Source organism: Entelurus aequoreus, linkage group LG02 (assembly GCF_033978785.1).
Source record: "Entelurus aequoreus isolate RoL-2023_Sb linkage group LG02, RoL_Eaeq_v1.1, whole genome shotgun sequence".
Lineage (NCBI taxonomy): Eukaryota > Metazoa > Chordata > Actinopteri > Syngnathiformes > Syngnathidae > Entelurus > Entelurus aequoreus.
This window is the reverse complement of record NC_084732.1, coordinates 27,568,529-27,592,670: the sequence shown is the minus strand read 5'-3', so window position 1 is coordinate 27,592,670 and position 24,142 is coordinate 27,568,529. Positions and strand designations below refer to the sequence as shown.

The following is a 24,142-nucleotide window of genomic DNA, read 5'->3' as shown; positions in this document are numbered from 1 at the left end:
GTGAAGCTTGTCCGTCCCGGCGCGTTTAGCGACAGCTACGCAGCCCTGTCTCTTCATCTGCATCTTCTCCAGTCTCTAAACGGACTCTGGTGTGGCAGAGACCCAGCAGCTGGTCTTTATTCTGTCACCATTTCAGTCAGGTTTTCGCAGAAATCACAATACTGTTACTGCTGCTATGAAGTTTATAAATGATGTAACTGAAGCTCTTGACAAGAAGCAGTGCTGTCTGTCCCTCTTTATTGACTTTTCAAAGGCATTTGATACTTTTGATCATGTCATTTTAATCAAACGTCTTTCAGCTACTGGTTTTTCTCAGCAAGCAGTTGGATGGTTTGCAAATTACCTCACAAGTAGAACTCATGCTGTTCAGATAGAAGGTTCCTCCTCGGACGTACTGCAAGTGAAAAAGGGTGTCCCTCAAGGTTCTGTGTTGGGCCCATTATTATTCACTATTTACATAAATAATCTTGGACAGAATATTCCGAACTCAACTTTCCATTTCTATGCTGATGATACTGTCATATACTGTACAGCACCCACTCCTGCTGAGGCCTTTAAATATCTACAACATGCATTTGACAGAGTACAAGAACAACTTTGCTATCTTCAACTGGTTTTAAATGCAGAGAAAACAAAGTGTATGTTCTTTACCACATCAAAAACTGTAAGATCAGCACTGTGTGAGAACATTTTAACAAGAAATGGGCAACAAATTATGTTAGTATGTGCTTTTAAATATTTAGGATTTTTAATTGATGACCACTTGAGTTTTAAGGAGCACATTCAGTATGTTGTAAAAAACTGAAACTTTTACTGGGATTTTATTATAGAAACAAGTCTTGCTTTTCTTTTACTGTGAAACAGAAATTGGTGGAAACAACCTTCTTACCTGTTATTGACTATGGAGATGTGTTGTACATGAATGCTACTGCTGGTTGTCTCCACAAGCTGGATAGTGTGTACCACGGTGCACTGAGATTTATCAACAACTGCGCTCCCCTTACTCACCATTGCGTATTATACTCAATGGTTAACTGGACATCTTTATGTGCTCGACGCCTCAATCATTGGTATGTTTTCATCTACAAAACCATTCTGGGTATCACTCCATCTTATCTGTCTTGTCTTTTAACAAAGAAACAAGGAAGTCACAATCTTCGTTCAACGAATGTTCTGCAATTTGTCGTCCCCAAAGTAAGAACTGAACTGGGCAAGAAAGCATTTAGGTTTTCAGCAGCGAAGGCTTGGAATAACCTACAATCGAATATTAAACTTCAAACCCTTGTTACGTTGAATGAGTTTAAAGCTTCTGTGAAAGGATTGCAGTCTACCTTGTCTGTATGCACATGTGTTATGTGAGCAAGTTTTAATGTCGTAAATGTGATGTTTTATGTATTTGTTTACTGTTTTTAATGTAACCTTGCTGCTGCCCTCTTGGCCAGGTCTCCCTTGGAAAAGAGATCTTTGATCTCAATGGGATTTTACCTGGTTAAATAAAGGCTAATAAATAAATAATGGCCAAAGGGCTCCCGGGAGGCAGATCCAGAAGTTCACAAAAAAGCACATCAGAAGTCACGAAAGTACCACACCTTGTCACACAGTCCCAAAGGGTCCCGAACCAAAAGGCAAAAAAAACACATGAAAACAAGAGGGAAACATCAGGAACGCAAAAGGATGACACAAGAGCACAGAGCTCCTGCCAATAGCAGCCACTACAGCGGCGCCATCCTGAAAATTAAAAAAAATTAAAAAATACTGTTGTTGATAAGATTAATTTTTGTTTGACTGCTTTTAGATTGTTTTGTGTCATGTTTGTGTGTCCTCTCAATCGCTCTGTTTATTGCTATTCTGAATGTTGCTGGGTCGGGTTTGGTTTTGGAATTGGAATTGCATTATTATGGTATTGTTGTGTATTGTTTTGTTGGATTGATTAATAAAAAAAATTTTTTTTTTTAAATACAAAAGGATAGAATATCAAAATCAAATTACAGGATGTTATTTATGTAGTTTGCTCATTTTCCTCGACTGGTGCACTAACATGTGTTTTTTTACATATGTAGCATGATCTACAAAGATATTAAGAATTGCTATTGCGACATCTGGTGGACACATTTAGAACAGCAGTGTCTTTCATTCAAAAAATTTGGCTCATTTTTATACTTAGCAAACTCATCCCGCGGGCCGGATAAAACCTGTCTGCGGGCCTGGTCCGGCCTGCAGGCCATATGTTTGACAACCCTGGCCTGAAACAACTCAAGCATAGGGAATTTTTATTCGAGAAAGGCAAAATGCCGCCCAGAACACTTTGACAAGAGACGCTCGCTTGAGCCTTGCATATTTAATGAGCCATGACATCAGGTGAATACAACCTATTGTACTGTATGTACAGGATACAGGTGGGTAAAAACAAGTAATTGGCTGTGTGTGTTTGCAGAGACTGAGGTACAGCATGAATGCAAAACGCAGATCACGTGCTGTGCGTACGGCCCCGTGATTCATAGGGGGACCAGTTTTGAGTGAGGAAGTGCATGTAAAATATCAATTCATGATCTATAAGGAAATGTTGCTGCAAACATACTCCCAGGCCCTGCCTGCTTTTTTATTGAAAATAATACATGTTGGTAATAAAATGTCCCATTTCTATCCAATATTCCCCAAAGCCCTGCAGCGTTATTAGGATCAAATCCCGGTCGGTGATGTGCGCATTTTTGTTTTAATGATATTATTTATTTTATTTAGAACCAAAAAAATACTTGTTGAACAATGTTAAAAACATTGTTTCACCCGAATAAAGAAGTGTGAAAATAGTTTGTGATGGGTGATGTTCTCAAAATAAAATGCTTCGGGGCCCCAATTTAGCCAGAAGAAACACAGTCGGTTGTGAAATAGCATGGCGGAAATGCCCACAGCGAATACATGTGTTAATGTTAGGATGCTAAGTGAATAACAAATTAAACCATTTGTTTCTGAAAGGGTTCTTTCATGCTGTGTTGTTTGGGGATTTCATATACAGCAATGCATTATGGATGTAATCTCCCACCATGGGAAATAATAATATGAACGAAATTGCATCAAAAGGCAGTCAATATTCATGGCCCTCCAATGAGCACACCTTACTCGGCTGTGAAAATAATGCGTAATGTTCCGATAATAATGAATCAGGCCTCAAGTCGACTTGATGGTGCAAATTACTTCATCGGCATTCGATTAACCCGACAAGGGGCCTGGTCTGACTCCTTGCTGTGGTTACTATGGTAACGCAGGTGTGCCGCCATTGATGTCACATATCATCTGGCTTTGCAAGCTTCACATACAGTACAGTATGGGACCTTTATGTGACCTCTACCACAGAGGTAGATTGCATGTTCAGCCAGCATCATATGAAAACATTTTTGTGTGTCTGTATGCGGAGTAAAACTATGGAACAAACTGGACTTACAACACAAGCAATGTCAAACTATTAATCAATTTAAACTATTATACAAACATGGGGTCTGGTTCAAATATAGAGATGAGGGACTTTAATTTGACCTGCTGCTGTACTCTGTCTCAAAGTGTTAACATGTGCTCAATGTTTCCTTACCATTATTGCTATGTTGTCTATTACCGTTATTGCTTTGTTGTCTATTACCATTGTTGGTATATTCATTATTCCTACATTGTTGATAAAAATTATTGTTACAGTGTAATAATTATTGTTACCTGTGGTAATGCCACTATGATACAACATCTGTATTATAATCCTTGAACAAAGTAAGAGTGAAACTCATGTGAATAATCACTGAATGGAGAACTGGGGGTGGGATTAAATAAATTATCTTCTTCCCACTCCCTTTCAGGCAAAACTGGACAATCATGCATTACATACTATACATTACATATTGCACTATATTAATTTATATTATTATGTGTTGTCAATGTTGTACTTTTTTATGTCATTGCCTGAAATAAATAAATACATTTAAAAAAAAAAAAAAATGAAATGAAAAAAATATATATCAAGATTTAAAAGAAAATGTGATTTCCGCACACATGTTTGCTTTTTTAAGGACATTTAATAAAAGCTATTTTCCTAAAGAGTAAAAATAGCAATTGTTAGCATTCTACCATTATACCCATCTAAGAAATCTAACATGTTCATAATATCATGAGTTTGTTCCATATAAACACTATAGGTGTTTAAATATAAAATAGTTTCATAAATATATATACATATATTGATATCATATTGATATCATATTGATATAAATATATAATCGTTTTTATAATTGTTGCCATCATCCCATAAAGTCAAATTTATTTGAAACTGCTAATACAACATTTTACATATCCCCAATAAGTGGCAGGTAAACATGTATTATTTGCCTATATTTACAAGTATGGTAAATTGTTATTTAAAAATAACCGTTTTTAGGTTTTAGCCAAAGGGGATCCATGATGATATTTGTCTTTTCTGACTTATAAATGTTGTTAGAATGTTGAATACTCGTGTTGAACAAAGCCAAAGCATGAAATCATAAGGTTCACGCATTTTGGCATTAGTTGCACTCAGTCTTGGATGCCACTCAACACTCTGTTTAGCAGTCGATTATTAATCAATTATTAAAAATACCTACAGTGTGATGTCACAGTGTGGTGGACGTACTTGTTTGGACATTTAATATAAACTATTGGCCAGAGCGCCACTTCTAATGTGGTTATTTCAACAATTTTTGTACCTTGCACTGGTCAGCGCTGTGTCAGCCTGTCTTAGAGATCACTTTGTGTGTTCAGAAACGCTTTAAATGTGTCCAAACTCATAGTCACGCTGTATAGCTACGGGTTGCTAGACAAACACTTTGAGCTAGCGTTTTAGCTAGTTAGTCTTCGGCTTGTGACACTTTTAGTTTGAGGATTTTCTCCATAAAGGGGACTTTGTTCCGGTGCAAGCCTTTAATTGTGATGAGACAGAAAAAATGCTACAGTGGACATTTGTTACAGCGAAGGAGAAGGCACTACCGGGACACAAGCGGGTGAAGGGTCGCCTAACACTGCTAAATTGTGCTTACCCTACCAGTGACTACGTGAAGCCACTGCTTGTTTATCACTGCAAAACTCTCAGAGTCTTCAACAATGCACAAAAATTCTCAGACTCAAGGTAAAATTATTTTCCTCTTTTTGTTTTTATTGTAGAGACACGGTGGTCAATGTTTTGGAGATGAGACGTTTGTGTGTGTGTGTGCGTGTTGACATGTAAGCTTGCTGTACTGTTGTGTTGTTTGGTTTAACATGAGATTGTTGAGCCATTACCCTCTTGTTATGATGGTTTAATATACATATTACATATATATATATCATAGTGTCTTCAAAGTGTGCAGTTTTTTTACTGATATAGAGACTTTTGTCGTGGTTCGAATTATTTATGTTTACATTGATTCTTATGGGGAAGTCTGCTTTACTATATGAACGTTTTGGTTAACAAACCATGTTCAAGAATCAATTAGGTTTGTAAATCGAGGTTCCACTGTAAAATGTGTGTTCCACATTTTCAATAGATACATTCTGATAGTTTTGAAGAGGACAGGGCGTGGTTTCTAATGCAATCCAAAAGAAACGCCTCCAAAAATTAACATCTGGCAGACAGACTCAGCAAATAGACTGCTCAGGAAATTCATATTGATACTGTATAAAAAAACTAAATGTTTTTAACCTAGTTCTGAATGGGCCAATAACTCAACCCTGAAACATCCACAGTTTGACTAACTCTTTGGTTCTCAATTATTTTCTGTCATCCTCAGAACTTGAATACCACTAAGAACCTAATATTAGGGCTCGAAAGGCCACATCATTTTGCAATGCATTGTGGGGGCTGGGTAGCCATACTTGTTGGACAAAGGCTTTGGTTACAGTTTGAAGGTGACAAACAAAACTGGATTAAAATGGATCGTAAAAAATCAAAAGAATAAGGTAACTGTAACCTATTCCAGAGGCTCGCTACCTGGAAAAAATAAAATAAATGGTGGAATTAACTCATATGAGCTATGTGCACGTCCGATGGACGAGAGATTTAAATCAAGAAAAAGTGTCAATATTTTGTCTAAAGAGTCAAGTTTTATTACCGGTGAAGAATTTCAGAATGCAAAGCCTATTAAGGCCTTTGTTCAAATTGTGCGTAATCTACCGCTTTCATCTCTTACAGTATGCATTTTGACACTATTTCCACATTCACCCATTCATACACACATTCACACAGTGATGGCGGGAGCTGCCATGCAAGGCGGCAACCACGACCCATCGGGAGCAAGGGTGAAGTGTCTTGCTCATGGACACAACGGACGTGACAAGGTTGGTAGAAGCTGGGGATTGAACCAGGAACCCTCAGGGTACTGGCACGGCCACTCTCCCAACCGCGCCACGCCGTGAGGTCCGCCGGTCTCGTTTCATAAGCAGGGTTCCCCGAAAAAACAAGCCCATTGTTACTTTTACATACTTTGATGACTGTGCTTCCTCTTCGGAAATAATACTCATTCCTTTTTGTGCTTACCCAAGAAGTAAACAGACATGTTTTTTTCCAAAATACTATACGTTGTTTGGGCCCGCAGCTAACTTATGCTAACATCCTACCAAACACTGCTTGTGAAACAGTATAAAACAAACTTTGATTCAAACTTACCAGTCTGAAAATTGTTATGGTTGGGTCGCATGTTTATGCGTGGATCGTCCTCCCGAGATACAGACAGAAAACTCCGGAGTCAAGATACAGGTAAGAAAATGAGTTAATGTCTATAAATCATGCGGGATACAAACCAAAAGAGCAACAACGTGCCGATAGCACGGGAAGCTAACGGAATAGCGAACAAGGGGTGCTTAGCATTTGAATCCAAACTGAGTGTGGTGAACAGCGGGAATAAGTAGCTCTCTGATTAGTGCCCAGGAGCAGGTGAGCGTCCCCAATACTAATCAAAGGCAGGTGAAAACAATCTGCAGTCATGGCAACTAAAACACAAACCTAGGGGTGCTCAAAACAGGAAGTGAGGGAATCGAAAACTAGAAAATACTGTAAACACACCAGCATGTACCAGGTGATGCCGTTAAAAGTCATGTTTGATCGTCTCACGGCTGCTATCCAGGCTATTCGCCGTGTCTTTATTAGCTTTGTAACCGGACTTCGTTTAGCATAAATCTCAGCAAATCGTTTTTTGTACTGAAGCGATCATGACCACGACTGTGCCAGTCAATGATGTCGCACGTTTGCGCCATATTTTAAACTTGTTCAAAGTTAAAAAACAGAAAAACTTAAGCACAGAGTCTTCCATCCATCCATCCATCCATCCATCCATTTTCTACCGCTTGTCCCTTACGGGGTTGCGGGGGGTCAGCTGCACACGGGCGGATGGCGGGGTACACCCTGTTCAGGCATATAAATAAACGAGTCAGAGTCCAGCAAGACCCACAATGCAGTGTGTTTCCACATCACACTTTCAAGCCCTTTATGTGTTTATCCGTACAAAGTACTGTAGGAGTTACTGGCATTATTCACGGAGATGTGCATTTTTATAGACTTAACACAGTAAAATTCTAAACTTTTTTATTTGCTTGGGTTCATGCGGTCTTCTACCAGACCTTCAATGCATATAAAACACACTTTCCTCATTTCCTACAGTATTCAATGTAAACCCAAGGGCCATGTATATGCTTTAGTATATTTCCTGGTCTTTTTATTACCAAGATTGTCACTTGTTTAATATCCTCTGACACCTCCTCTGTTTTTCTTTTTCTCTCCCCCTGTGTACTTTTTTCTACTGGGTTGAGGAGGCATCTTGTTGATTAGTTGGAGCTCTGCTGCCACCTAGCTGGAAACTTGTGTATCGTTCAAACATGACACTAAAACCTTGTTCAATCAAATATGACTCAAAGGGACACAAGAAAAACAATGAAAGCTGTTTCATAGCAAACTAACACCTGTTTAGTGACATGCTTAGTAGCTAAGTACAGGATAAACCCGATAATTTACGCATTTATCGGTTCTGATCTTAGGTTTCAAAACTGCTACAGAGGATAAGAACAACTCTTTCTGATGAAGACATGAAGTAAAGTGACCGCCTCTTAAGTCAAATCACTCCTAATCAACTTCTCGCCACTCGCCAGGATGTGACGTCAATGGCTGCCGTTTGTTGACGTTGTCGTCACCTTTTTATACCACGTGAGTCGCGGTAACGCAGCAGGCTGAGATGTTGGTGCGCAACGCTTACTTGGAACGCTGAAAAGTGGGTCAGGCGGGCCCTCCGAGACTCAGTCTGTGCTGCTCGCCGATGTGGAACTAAGTTCTCTTCCTGCATGGGGAACAGCGAAGAAGGCCGCTCTCCCAAACATCGGCTGCCTCATCCAAGGTGACGCATCCTGGTGACTCATTGTCAATCGTTAACACATGCTAAGAGGACAGCGCGTTGTGCTAATCCAAACACAATCCTTGTTTGTTTTTTTTTACCAAAATGAGTAAAATGATTAGAGCATTTATTCATGTGGTCAAAAATAGGATTTAATTATGTGGTATTTTGGATCATGCAAATATATATTGTTGTGTATCAGATCATTTTGCATTGGATGTTGTAGTTAATTATGATTGCGGTATTTATCTAAAAATAATTATGTAAATAGGTTTAGGTCTAAAAAAAAAAGTAATCTGAGGACACACACATTTGCTTCTTCCTGCTCCTTTTTGGACACACTTGTTTTATTATTATTGTTTTTGTTCCAACTACTTTTTTTTTCATCGCGCTATTCATTGCGCTATTTTGTCCCCTTACACTGTGTGGTAAAAAAAATCAAAACACAAAAAAAAAAAACCCAAGGCAAAACTTATTAATTTATTTTAAATCCTGTACTTTCTATAGTTAAAGTACCAGCACTATGGAAAACCAAGTTGCCTCTATATTGATGCTATTAACATTAATATATGTGATTTATGACACCAAAAGACTTCCAAAGTTTGCGAATAAATAGATATGATCAAAATAGTATCAATCTTATAGAGATTGCCGACAAATTTTGTCAGAGATAATGAGGAAGTCAGTCACGTGATCCGTGACGTAGCATTGGGAACCCTTCCCCATCAACAACAATGCTAATCAAGCAGATTATGATCCAGAACCTTATATTTTTGAGCCCGAACACACTGAGGATGAGGAATAAGTTTTAGAAGCTGAGTGCTAAACGGATGCAGAGTTATTGTAACACTATGACATCAGCAGCATTGCTAGGTGCTAAACATACAAACTAACAATAACAAACCATAATAAAACAAACACTTACTGTAATATTTCCACTCTCGCTGGGATGCCGACCAACAGGACGCTCACATAATCCTATTTGGATGAATATTCAATCACAATCCTCATGAAGGGTTGTGAAAGTCGACCAGCCTGTCTGTCCATGGCCACATTTGTCTACAGGTGAGAGATGCATGAATTATATTTAACAATTTACTTCTAGCAAGTTTAAGATGAAGTGGAAGGAGCCGCCAGCTTAGTGTATCAACAATAGCAGCATAAACTAGCATCAGCTCGCAGCTAAAATAGTCTGTCTGCTTTGGCGCTTATAATAACAATATCATTCATAATTGGCTAATTTTCAGGTCACGACATGTGAATAAAGTATTGTTGGCTGTTTTTAGAGAGGGTATATTGGGCGCAATAGGGGAACCACCATCTGTTGACTTAATTGTTAGCTATTTATTTACGGGGGCCAAACATATGTGTTCTTGTCTTACATAAAAATTGTGATTCCTGAATAATCTTTCTAATTCTTGCATATTTCCAGTATTACTGATCTGATAATATGGTCAGAGTGCAGAACCGTTACTACGGTGACATAGAATCCACGGAAATCGCCGAAGATATTCAAAACGGCTGGCTGAATTTGTGGCATTTTGTGATGTTTGGACGATATTTTTAGATACTTTGCGGATTGTAAATACAATTGTATATGGTTTAATGGATACAATGAAACATAATTAAGCATATAAAGACTTGTTTTTCCACCCTACTTGTTCTTTAAAGAGTACCAAGACCACATTTATAAACATTCATTGAATCCCAAGCTAATACGATGTCATTGAAAAGAAAATGTTTGCTGCGACTGTTGTGGAAAAAGCTGCCGCAAAAATCAGGCATTTTAGGCTGCAACAATTGCAAAAAATAATTCTAAAGGGACTAGGGATGTCCTATAATGGCTTTTTGACGATATCCGATATTCCGATATTGTCCAACTCTTAATTACCGATACCGATATCAACCGATACCGATATATAGAGTCGTGAAATTAACACATTATTATGCCTAATTTGGACAACCAGGTATGGTGAAGATAAGGTCCTTTTTAAAAAAAATTATAAAATAAAATAAGATAAATAAATTAAAAACATTTTCTTGAATAAAAAAGAAAGTAAAGCAATATAAAAACAGTTACATAGAAGCTAGTAATTAATGAAAATGAGTAAAATTAACTGTTAAAGGTTAGTACTATTAGTGGACCAGCAGCACGCACAATCATGTGTGCTTACGGACTGTATCCCTTGCAGACTGTATTGATCTATATTGATATATAATGTAGAAACCAGAATATTAATAACCGAAAGAAACAACCCTTTTGTGTGAATGAGTGTGAATGAGTGTAAATGGGGGAGGGAGGTTTTTTGGCTTGGTGCACTAATTGTAAGTGTATCTTGTGTTTTTTATGTTGATTTAATAACAATAACAAAAAAATTAAAAAAATAAAAATAAAAACATACCAATAATTAAAAAAAATGATACCCATAATTTCCGATATTACATTTTAAAGCATTTATCAGCCGATAATATCGGCAAGCCGATATTGCCAGACATCTCTATAAGGGACTGATATTTTTGTTGCGAGGGAAATGAAACTGGAACAATTGACCTAAAATAATTAAGTAAAACATCTTTATAATTTAAAAAAACTCCCACAATCATGCTGCGTTCCATTTGCCTGGGAAATGGGAAGTCTGAGCTGGGAGTGACGTCACTGAGGGCGTTCCAGTTACGAAGTCGGAAATCAAGATGGCCACATCAACCAAAGCTATTTTTGCGTTTGCCTTGTCTGAGTATAAATAACATATGCAGACTTTCTGGAACCTTCAAACTTGGTGGATGAAGAGAAAATACAGACGCCATTACTAGCGACGTACAGTGTATATACCAATGTAGTTTACACTACAGTGGTGTAAACATATATAGACGTAAAAAACAGTACATTGCATATGGCTGATTTACTGCGACGAAAACTAACCAGAAGTGCAAATAACAGATATTTTAGAACCGGACATCATTGTTTACATGCAGATCAGCCATCTTTGAAACCAACTCGGGGGTGGTGAGAAGGCTCTGACTTTCCGAGTCAAAAACCCAACCTCGAGGGGCGTTCTATCCGACTTGGAAATTCCAACTTCCCAGTACAAATGGAACGCACCATGAAAAGAGCGAAATTTTGTTGGAAGCTGGGCAAAGATTGTTGCTGATGAAATAAATAACGGTAAAATTACAATTGACTTTAGCAACAAAATAACATATTCGGACAAAGTAATAGGCTTTATTTAAAGGGAAACTTCAGTGTGGTATGATAAATGACACATTTTTTAAATGAGGTAACTAAGTGTTGGTTTTTGTACTATTTATTTTGTCAGAATTAGAAATTTGAGGGGGGAAAAATACCCCTGTTGTACAGAACACAAATGTGCCTATTCTCAAGCGGATATTAATCAATAAATCAATGTATTTTATTTGGAACATGTTAAAATTTCACTAGCATGCATTTTTGCTCAAGTGACCAACCGTCCAAAAGGATTGGGAAAAAGCAGAGAATAAATAGAATAAATAATATACAATATAAAAACCTTTAAATGCATTCATATCTGTAACTTATTTTTACCCAAACCACAGCTATTATTTTCAAAATGTTTATATACAGCAACTTCATTTGTTAAACTTTTTAAATGAATGATAAAGTACTAATGATTGTCACACACACTAGGTGTGGCGAAATGTGTCCTCTGCATTTGACCCATCCCCTTGTTCACCCCCTGGGAGGTGAGGGGAGCAGTGAGCAGCAGCGGTGCCGCGCCCGGGAATCATTTTTGGTGATTTAACTCCTAATTCCAACCCTTGATGCTGAGTGCAAAGCAGGGAGGTAATGGGTCTCATTTTTATAGTCTTTGGTATGACTCGGCCGGGGTTTGAACTCACAACCTACCGATCTCAGGGCGGACACTCTAACCACTAGGCCACTCTGTGGCGCATGTTCATTTATAGCAAGTATGTGGCACAACACAGCTGCAATAGAACCAATTTTGTAGTAATGATAGAGGGGAACTGTACTTTTTTTGGAATTTTGCCTATCGTTCACAATCATTAGGAGAGACAAGAAGACAAAAATGTTTGGTTTTTTTACATGTAAAAATGGGCTCGTTCTTCGTGATTAGCAATGCAGATAATGGGAGCAATCAATTCTACCTCTAAATCACTTTAAAAATGCATTCAAAAACCATCAACTATACTTCATTTACATTCCGTAACCTGTATACTAACCAAACTGTAGCGACATTGTTATTCTAAGAGCGAACACTGAGGATTTTGTTTTTTTTCTAGCGTAGTAACACATCGGCATGCTACTGTGTTAGCTGTGATCTAGCTTTGGCGAGAGATAAGCTAGCTTCTACGTCAACACAAATTGCGTTTGAGTTTGTAATGCACAACTATGCGCTAACACCAATCTGTACTGACTGAAAAACATGAACAATCATATTACAGTATCTGTAAAGTATTAGCCCACATTTCATGTTTTGTTTGTACACAGCTAGCCATACAGTACATGTACTGTATTTGTACTAACACGCATGACGTGCTGCGTGTATCATGATCGATATTATAGTGACTCACTCGATGGACAGCTGTGCTTTTGGTCCAGCTAGCCGGGGACATTTTTTTCGGGTTTATTTGGATAAGCGCTCCATTTATGTCGAAATAGATTGGCTCCAAGTTCCACATTTACAGCGTCAAAGTCACTTTCACCTCATTCGCTCGGCTTCTGTCTGCTCCAACGTTTCGCCCTTCCGACGTGCTGGCTTCTATAACCAGTAGTTCATCCCCCGTATGTTCAGCTTCAAAAAGATAAGGTTGTGAATGCTCATTTGTCCAAAAATAGTCGTCTTCGTAGACACACACGCGTTTGTTGCCGGAAGTAAGAACACACATTTGTTGCCAAAATTCGGAAGTGTGTTGCTATGGTAATGGAAATCAATGCACTGAAGAAATCAGTCTATGTTTAAATTGACCAAAAAACAGTAAATATTGTACATATTACCTATTGTTATGAACAATCTCTGCGCTGCTGACCCGTCTCCGCTCGGGATGGTCTCCTGCTGGCCCCACTATGGACTGGACTCTAACTATTATGTTAGATCAACTATGGACTGGACTTTCACAATATTATGCTAGACCCACTCGACGTCCATTGCATCCGGTCTCCCCTAGAGGGGGCGGGGGGTCACCCACATATGCGGTCCTCTCCAAGGTTTCTCATAGTCATTCACATTGACATCCCACTGGGTTGTGAGTTTGTCCTTGCCCTTATGTGGGCTCTGAACCAAAGATGTCGTTGTGGCTTGTGCAGCCCTTTGAGACATTTGTGATTTAGGGCTATATAAATAAACATTGATTGATTGATTGATGAACGTGTCTGTTACTACAGTATATATACACTTGCAGTGTGTATATAAAACGTTGATGGAGGGTTTTGAAGTTGTTTTAGAGGGCTTTGAAGGCTACAATGATTTATCCCATTAGCTGCATCTTTAAAATCGTAAAAAATAAAAAAAATGTTCTTGTCTCTCATAATGATCGTGAACGATAGGCAAAACTCCAAAATAAGTGTGTTTCCCCTTTAAGGAGCAAACTGTTCAGTCAGCACAAACACAGTACATCAGGAGGTTGACTAAAGCCACAGTTGTTAACGTTTTTTGCCCAAGTGCTAATTAGAGGGGTCAGTGCTTATTTGTCATTAATTTACGCTATTAAAAAAAGACGAACGCATTGATTTTGATATCACAATTCCAAATCTGATGGTATACAAGATACATCTGTCTGGGGGGGGGGGGGAAGCAGATCCTCCAAAACCATTAGTGCCACTTTCTTGCGTCTTTCGCCACCTGTGTGCCCGCAAAACTCCCATTTTCAGCCATGTTGTATATTTGTGTTGAATTTAAGGCCCACAGGAGGCTCGATGAAGATGACTTTCCCCTTCACAAACACACTTTCAAATCCCTCTCTCCCCGACTTCATTCCTTTATCTTCTTCCTCCTCAAGGCTGTCTCTCTTCGGTTTAGGGAATTTTTGATTGGCAGGTTATAGCCGCTACACACGCCCCCCCCCCAAAAAAAAAACCCCACCCGGACGTGCTGACAAAGCGAAAATTTATCTTATCTGTAGGTGATGTTGAAAGTCATTTTTAAAGCATTGACACTTGTGAGAGTTGACGTGTGAAACTCTGCGGAATCATTAAGGACATGGTGTTAACTGGAATACATTAAATATTGAACATGCATTTAATTACAAAATATTACCTGAGGCCATGCAGTCTTTATCTGTGATGTATCACACACTCAGAGCGGCCATTTGTCTGGTGTGACTATCTCAAAATAAACTCCCAAGACTTTTAACATCTCCAAAACTGATAATACAGTATTCAACAATAAAATAGGTGTATTGGACTACTTCAAGCCATATTGTGGTTCAAAGTTCCTATTGTGACTCATTTGAGTAACAGGAGTGAGCGTTGGCCATATAATGATCAAATACCGTATTTTCCAGACCATAGAGCATACCGGCATATTAGCCGCACCCTCTAAATTTTAGGGAAAAATATAGTTTCCATATAATAGTCGCACCGAACTATAAGACGCAGTTATATACGTTGTGAAATTTGTTGTTTACACAAAAAGATTCTGTAGATGTTCATTTGCATACCTTAATTGTCTGTAACACGGCAGTAAAATGGCTTATCAAACAAAACAGAAGCTGCGGAAGCTAGCTCTCCAATCAGTTAAACAGATTCAATAACTCCACGGTGACCTTTTTGTGAATTTACTAAGGAATCTGTGAAACTGAAACAATACAAAAAGAATGCCATTGTAAGTTACTAATACTAACACAGACACTGGTAAACGTGTTAGCATTTTAGCTAATGCTAAGATAGCACATACAGATATGTATGAAAACACTACTACAAACATTACACATGGGACGGTTTAGTAAGTATATACAGTTTTAGTAATATTGTAAAACTTACAAACATTGCTTGGAGTGATGAATGAAGAATCCATACGAGTAAAAACGCTATGGACGGCTAGAAGACTGAACGGCACTCTACTTCCGATTCAAAGCATTAAATGAAAGTACACTGCTATGAGCGAACTCGCCCAAAACTTGGCACCATAGCACAAACAATAAAACACCTTGTCAGTGTATTTTTTTTAACTATTTTTATTGGCAGTCAGCGAAGAAAAATGAATTAAGCATACAGTGTTACTGTTACGGTGAGGTCGCATTGTTGCGGTGGTCGTGTTTCTCAAGATTGCAAAGTCTAGTTTTAGGAAGTGGAGGAAAATAATACTGTATATTAAAGATTATTATTAATAATTGTATAACAAAAAAACATTTTAGTATTAGGAAATTATTATCACCAATATAATATGTATACAAACATAAATATGTAACTATTACATATATATATTATATTTTTTATTTTTTTTTTGAGTGTTCAAACTAGTTTGAATGAATCTTTTAAAGAGTGTTGATTAAATATGTCATCAGATTATTGTGCAGCACACTTTTCTTTTTTTTTTTTTTTAACATATTTTACAATTACTTTGGTTGTGCATGTAAATAAATTGTTATTAATGTGGGCTGCAAATGGCACCAATTAGGTGGAATGGCCACAAAGCAGCTAAAAGAGACATGATTTATGGAAAAAATATATATATTAAAAGGAGGTGTTTGTAACTTGCTCACACTTACATTTTTTATATCAGATAATATTATGGCAGAACATTTGTTATTTTTAAGTGTTCTTATTTTTCACAATTACTGAAAATATTGAACAACAATTGTGTGTGTTACATACAGGCATGGTTCGGTCATTACGTGCTGAAAGCCGAAAGAGGGCAAAATATAATGCTTGCAATACTTTTTGAAAGTTAGCGCCCTCTTGGTATCTGGGTAAAAGTTGCAAAAAAGCCTTTTAATGGTGACAGACGGTCAATAAACACGTGGGAATGTTGACTTACCAAAGAAGTCTCTGGGTTAGCATGTTGTCCTCTTCAAGTACAGTAATTCCTGTCCAGATAATTAAAGTTATCAACATATCCTTCTTCTTCTTCTTTTGATTTTTTATGGCGGTTGGCAAGCAACCTTGTGGTGTGCATTACCGCCACCTACTGTAATGGAGTGTGGACCGAGATGGATCCCTACTCTATATTCTTTTATTTAACCCAGTGTTTTTAAAAAATGTGTGTATTGCTTTATAACCTGTGTGTTCTGAGTGCAATCCTAATATATCTTCCACTGCTAACCTAATATTCTCTTTCGCTAACTTATTTCCCAGTATTTCCCTTTCTCTATTATATTTCCTACAATGTATTAAAACATGTCTTACATTTTCTATCTGTTGGCAAGAATCACACAGTCCTGTAGCATGTTTCCCTATCAATTTCAATGAACTACTTAGATATTTATGTCCTAATCTCATTCTAGTAATAATGTCTTCTTCCTTCCTATTTCTATTGCCTCCTCTCATTACACCTACTCTCCTCTGGACTTTGTAAAACTCTCTCCTTTTTGTTTCCTTATTCCAATTATCCTGCCACTTTTTATTGTGTTCTATCTTAATTATGTTCTTCACTTCTTCTTTACTGTGCTTAATCTCCATGTTTACTTCTGTTTTAGTGGTTGCTTGTTTTGCATACTTATCAGCTAATTTGTTCCCCTCAACTCCTACATGAGCAGGAACCCAAAGAAATGTTACCACACCTCCCGCTTCATTTATTCTGTAGACTGCCTGAACTATTTCATAAACTAAATCTTGTCTTGTTTCTGATGCTATGTTTTTTATGCTAATCAATGCACTGCTGGAGTCCGAGCACACGACTGCTTTTCTTGCTTTATTTTCCTCTATCCAATTAATTGCCATATAAATTGCTACCAATCCTCCTGTAAAAACAGATAACTTATCACTAATTATTTTATTTAATACTACGTTTCCTTGTGGGATAACAGCTGCTGCTCCTAGCTTATTATTTATAGTTTTTGATGCATCTGTGTACACCATGATGTTGTCTAAAAACGTTTCCTCAATCCATTGTTCTATCTGGTAACTATTTAAATTTCTATTCTTTAGTAATTGCATGTTTACATTTGGGTTTTCATACATCCACGGTGGTATTGCAGGGATTGGTACTGTAGGGCTAACTTTAATATTATCAATTTAAACTTTATTACATATGTCTCCTATTATCCACCCGAAACTATTCATTTTTTTCTTCTCTTTTTCTTGGCAGTTTAGTAGCACTTGATGGGTTGGATGTCCTTGCTTGGACCCTTTTAATTTGCCCTATAAACTGCTGACAGTTGATCTCTCCTCATATCTAAAGGTTTTTCATTCATCTCTACTTGTAATGCTGCAACTGGGGTTGATTTAGTAGCTCCACAACATAACCTTAAAGGCCTACTGAAACCCACTACTACCGACCACGCAGTCTGATAGTTTATATATCAATGATGAAATCTTAACATTATAACACATGCCAATACGGCCGGGTTAACTTATAAAGTGACATTTTAAATTTGCCGCTAAACTTCCGGTTCGAAACGCCTCTGAGGATGACGTATGCGCGTGACGTAGCCCGGCGAACACGGGTATGCCTTCCACATTGAAGCCAATACGAAAAAGCTCTGTTTTCATTTCATAATTCCACAGTATTCTGGACATCTGTGTCCGTGAATCTGTTGCAATCATGTTCATTGCATTATGGAGAAGGAAGCTGAGCAAGCAAAGAAGAAAGTTGTCGGTGCGAAATGGACGTATTTTTCGAACGTAGTCAGCAACAACAGTACACAGCCGGCGGTTCTTTGTTTACATTCCCGAAAGATGCAGTCAAGATGGAAGAACTCGGATAACAGAGACTCTAACCAGGAGGACTTTTGACTTCGATACACAGACGCCTGTAGAGAACTGGGACAACACAGACTCTTACCAGGATTACTTTGATTTGGATGACAAAGACGCAGACGTGCTACTGTGAGTATGCAGCTTTGGCTTCTAAACATTTGATCGCTTGACCGCATGTGCGCAACTTTTTTTTGCGTATGTGCGTAACTTTTTTAAAATATATAAGCTTTATGAACCTTGGGTTAGGTGAACGGTCTTTTGGGCTGAGTGATTGTGTGTGTTGATCAGGTGTTTGAATTGTATTGGCGTGTTCTATGGAGCTAGGAGCTAGCATAGGAGCTAGGAGCTAGCATAACAAACACGCAGGTGTTTTTATGCAGGATTAATTTGTGGCATATTAAATATAAGCCTGGTTGTGTTGTGGCTAATAGAGTATATATATGTCTTGTGTTTATTTACTGTTGTAGTCATTCCCAGCTGAATATCAGGTACCGTGAGTATGCAGCCTTGGCTGCTAAACATTTCATAGCTTGACCGTATGTGCGCGTCACGTACGTAACTTTTTAAAAATATATAAGCTTTATGAACCTTGGGTTAGGTGAACGGTCTTTTGGGCTGAGTGATTGTGTGTGTTGATCAGGTGTTTGAATTGTATTGGCGTGTTCTATGGAGCTAGGAGCTAGCAGAGGAGCTAGGAGCTAGCGTAACAAACACGCAGGTGTTTTTATGCAGGATTAATTTGTGGCATATTAAATATAAGCCTGGTTGTGTTGTGGCTAATAGAGTATATATATGTCTTGTGTTTATTTACTGTTGTAGTCATTCCCAGCTGAATATCAGGTCACCCCCGGCTCTCACAGCATCTTCCCTATCTGAATAGCTTCAACTCCCCACTAGTCCTTCACTTGCACTTTACTCATCCACAAATCTTTCATCCTCGCTCAAATTAATGGGGAAATTGCCGCTTTCTCGGTCCGAATCTCTCTCACTTCATGCGGCCATCATTGTAAACAATAGGGAACTTTGCGTATATGTTCAACTGACTACGTCACGCTACTTCCGGTAGGGGCAAGCCTTTTTTTTTATCAGATACCAAAAGTTGCAATCTTTATCGTCGTTGTTCTATACTAAATCCTTTCAGCAAAAATATGGCAATATCGCGAAATGATCAAGTATGACACATAGAATAGATCTGCTATCCCCGTTTAAATAAAAAAAATTCATTTCAGTAGGCCTTTAAAGCCTGTGATTGGATCCTGTCTATTTTCCCAAGTAATGTTTTTGAAGCAGATTGATAAATAATGCATCCATAATAAATAACAGATCGAATTAAAGTGATGTATATTGCTTTCAATGTCTGCCTATCAGCCCCCCAGTCTTTACCCCTCAAAGCCCTCATTATATTTAACACCTTTTTACTTTTCTCCACTATTTTGCTGATGTGGGTTGACCAGTTAATATTTTTATCAAACCATATACCCAAATATTTAAATACTTGTACCTCTTCTATATTTTCTCCATAGAGTTTAATTTGGAGCTTGTTTTGTACTTTCCTCTTTGTAAAATGTATGACTTTTGTCTTTCCGACAGAGAATCTTAAACCCCACGCCGTTCCCCATTCTTGAACATTATTTACCGCTTTTTGAATCTTATTTTCTATATGATTAGTATTTGTACCTCTCTTCCACATCACTCCATCATCAGCAAACCGTGCCACATCCACTAACCCTTCCACTTCACTAAAAACTTCATTTATCATTATTGAAAATAATACTGGACTTATTATACTCCCTTGCGGGGTCCCATTTTCCACTTCATATACTCTGCTGTATTAATTCTCTATTTTTACTAATATTGTTCTACTTGTTAAGAAGTCTTTTATCCATCTATACATTTTCCCTCTAATCCCAATTATATTTAGTTTTATCAGCAACCCCTGTTTCCACAACATATCATAAGCTTTCTCTATATCAAAAAATACTGCAATTATACTTTCTTTATTTATTTGTTCCTTTCTAATTTCCTCTTCCAGCTGCACTGCTGGGTCGTTTGTGTTTCTTGCTTTGCGAAATCAACTTTGGTAGTTCTTTATTATTTCTTTTGACTCTAAATGTTATACTAGTCTTTCATTAATCATTTTTTTCCATTACTTTGCCCAAATTTGAGGTCAATGCTATCGGCCTATAATTACCTGCCTCTTCCGGGTCTTTCCCTGGTTTGCATATTGGAATTATTACAGCTTCTTTCCACTCTGCTGGTAATTTTCCTTCTTCATATATCCTATTATGTAATTTCAAGACCACTTCTTTGCCAATGCTGCTTAAGTTTTTGATCATCTGATAACTCACCTGGTCTTTACCTGGTGTTGTATTTTTAACCTTTTTCAATATTCGAACCATTTCATTCAAAGAAAATTTCATATCTATAGTGTTGGTTAAACTATTATCATTGTCTTCCACCATTTCCCCAATATTTAAACTAATTGTTTCTTCTCTCTTTTGTTTTTCTACATTTCTCAAATTATCATTACTGTGCACTTTAACAAATGTCTTTGCTAAAAGTTCTGCTTTTTCTTTATTTTCTACCACACACCGTGTCCCATCCTTCATCACATGATTTTTATGTTCATTTCTGATCCCTGACATTTTCTTGATCATTCCCCACACTTGGCCTAAAGGAGTAGTTCTATTTAATGATTCACAAAACGTTCTCCAATAGTGTTTTCTTGTCTTTTTAATAACATACCTTACTTTAGCTTGGTGCCTTTTATATTGGATCATATCTTGGAAATTATGTGTTCTTCTCAATATTCTAAATGCTCTATTCCGTTCTTTTATTGCGTCTGTGCACGCTTGTGTCCACCACGGCACTATCTTCCTTCTTTTCCCTATACTACTCCTTGGTATGCTCTTTTTGGCTGCTTCTATTATGCACTTTGTAATATCTGTATTCAGTTTTTCAATATCTTGATTTATATCCACTTCTTTTAATGTCATGTCAGTACTTCCCCTAAATTGTCCCCAATCACTGTGATTATACTTCCATCTTCCTTCTTTTTTAGTGCTTTCTGTCCTTTGGTTTATGTTTATGTGAATGAAGATTGGGTAGTGATCACTTCCTATAGTGCTGTCTTTATTTACTTCCCACTCTACCTTTCCTGCTAACCCTTGTGACACCAGTGTTAAATCTATTGCTGTTTCTTTACCCGTAACTACATCTAACCTTGTTCCCGACCCATCATTCACACACACCAGTTCTTTTTCCTACAAAAATGCTTCCAATGTTTCCCCATTCCAGTCATCCCTTTCACCCCACATTGTGCTATGTGCATTAAAGTCACCACACCAAATGATATTGCCACTCCAGTGCTCGACTATTGTTTCTAGTTGATGAATTTGTAATTTATTTCACGGATTATAGAAGTTTAGCACTTTGTATCTTTCTTTATTATTCCATACTTCTACCCCTACTATTTCTAGTTCTTGTTTTTCTTTTAATATTTTATAATGCATGTCTTCTTTAATAAATATGGCACATCCTCCTCCTTGCCCATCATTCCTATCTTTACGTATTGTTATGTATCCTTTTATTATAAAGCTCAATTTTGGCTTCAGCCAGGTTTCTTGAATACATAGTATATGTTGTTTAATCTTCATATTATTAATATATCCCTTTAGTTCCTGTCCGTTTGCTATTAAACTTCTGGCATTCCACTGAACAATTAACATGGCGTTGGATTGTGGTAACATGACTCTGTCTTGTCTACTCTCTGTAGTTCACCTTGTACCTGTTCCCAAGATAGTTATTTTAAATTTAAGAACTTTGCTGCTGCTTTGACAATTATTTTGATCTTCTCAGTTTTATTTCTTGCCTGTTCTGTGCAGTTTATGACATATGCCAGGAACACAACTAGCTTGTCCATAGAAAGTCCTGTATTTGCTGCCTCTTGTTTTTTATTACTTGAACTATTGTCACTTCTGTCTCGTTCTGAACTATTCTCACTTCTATCTTGTTCTGCACTTTCTTGATTTCTTACTTTAACTGCCTCTGCATATGTAATATTTCTTTCTACTCTGATTTGCTGTACTTCTGTTGCCTGTTTCCTAATGACACATCCCCCATACGCTGCTGTGTGATTCCCACCACAGTTACAACACTTGACCAGTTCATTATCTCCACATTGTCCATATTCATGCTCCCCTCCACACCTTCCACATCTCAATTTAGCATGGCACATATTGGCTATGTGCCCATAGCGTTGGCACTTGAAGCAGCGTACTGGGGGTGGGACGTAAGCTCTAACGTAAAAGCTTAAAAACCCAATCATAACTTCCTCGACAAACTGTACTAGTACTGATTCGCTCTCCGTCTTTTCTCCATTTCTATATGCCATCATTCTTGTCATCATTTTGACAGTTCCCCCTTTTATTTGTCTTTTCAATTCTTCTAAATGTTCACCTCTTGGAATTCCTGTCACTACTCCTCTTGCCCCCTTTCGTTCTCCCACTTCTATGTTTTCCTTTATTATCTTATTGCACAGTTTTTGCAACCGCATTGCTTTACTCTTTTGCTCTCCATTTTTGTATTTAATCAAAAGTCGTCCGTCCCTGAGCACCTTCGCTATCTCCACCTCTCCGATGTCCTTCTTTAACCCCTTAACCAGTGTCATTAAACTTATGTCATTCATGTCTTGACTTGATTTAAATGTATATATGGTCCTGTAATTATCTTCCATAGTCTTTTTCCTCTTTTCTACTTCTTCATCTTCTTCGTGAACTCTTTTAGCACTCGACTTTCCTTCATGCCCTCCACTCCTCTTCTTTCCTCTCTCCCCTCTAGTCCTATCCACGTCCATACCTTCCTCATAAATCCCGTCACTATCCCCTTCCATCTCGATCCAGTCACAAAACAGCTTATGCACAACCGCCAAGAAGATTTGGATACTCTCACTTGTTTAGCCACCGCTCTTGGTTTACTTCCGCCTTCTGCCTCCGTCCTGCCTCCCCTATCAACATATCCCAATTATGTTCCATGTTTTATCTCAGAGCACTGTTTCACTCACCTGTTCTTAGGCCAAGCCGGCTTCCTGTATTTTTTTTTTACCCAATAAGAAAAGAGAGTGATGTCACATGATCTGTTGAACTTGTTTCAGCTTGTAAAAAGGAATAAAGATGGGGTTTATGGCTCTTTGAAGGGAGCCAGATCTTTGAAAGAACCGTTCTAAAAACTGACTGATTCTTCTAATTCTTTCATCAAAGAAACAATCATTTGTAGCAGTTAGAAGATAAGATGTGAAGCAGTATTATTTGAATTAAAACTACTTACAGTTGGTGGGAATTACTGTGTTCTGAAATGTCGCCTATTATTTTTCTGTTGTGTTTTTATTGTAAACAGTCCATAAGATGGTGCTGTATTCTCATGTTTTGACAGTGACATCACTATTTCAAATTTTGCATCACCTAAAAACATTGTAAATTAAGAGTGTTTTAAAATAGAAAAAAAACACAAATATTTAAAATAAAATTTATTAATGGATATAAAAAGTAGAAAATACAACCAGAATAAAAACTAACACATTCCCATAAAGTTAGCCTGCTAACATAGGATGAGTTATCATAGTTCTAAGATGGCGGCAATTATTGAAAACCATGATTGTTAGATTTAAAAAAAATTAGCTAAAATGCTAACAAAATGTTAGCAAGCTAATGTTCACAGGAGAAGTAAAGATACTTCTAAGATGGTGTCAAGTACCAAATTCCATTATTTTTAGGTTCAGACATACAAAATAAGCTTAAATAGTAGTATAAAATGTTAGGAGGCTAACGTTAGCCTGCTAAAATAGGATGAGTTAGCATAGTTCTAAGATGGCGGCAAATATCGAAAACCATGATTGTTAAATTTAAACAAAAAAATTAGCTTAAATAGT

General features: G+C 37.5%; 1 long non-coding RNA gene across 1 annotated transcript; it reads right to left on the bottom strand.

The window, feature by feature from the left end:
- Positions 1-238: 238 nt before the first annotated feature.
- Positions 239-23,223, bottom strand: LOC133632080 (uncharacterized). Its single transcript, XR_009821655.1, has 4 exons — positions 23,167-23,223; positions 16,337-16,385; positions 9,292-9,425; positions 239-394 (listed from the first exon to the last, which is right to left on the bottom strand). It is a non-coding gene; the product is annotated as an uncharacterized LOC133632080 (long non-coding RNA).
- Positions 23,224-24,142: the final 919 nt, after the last annotated feature.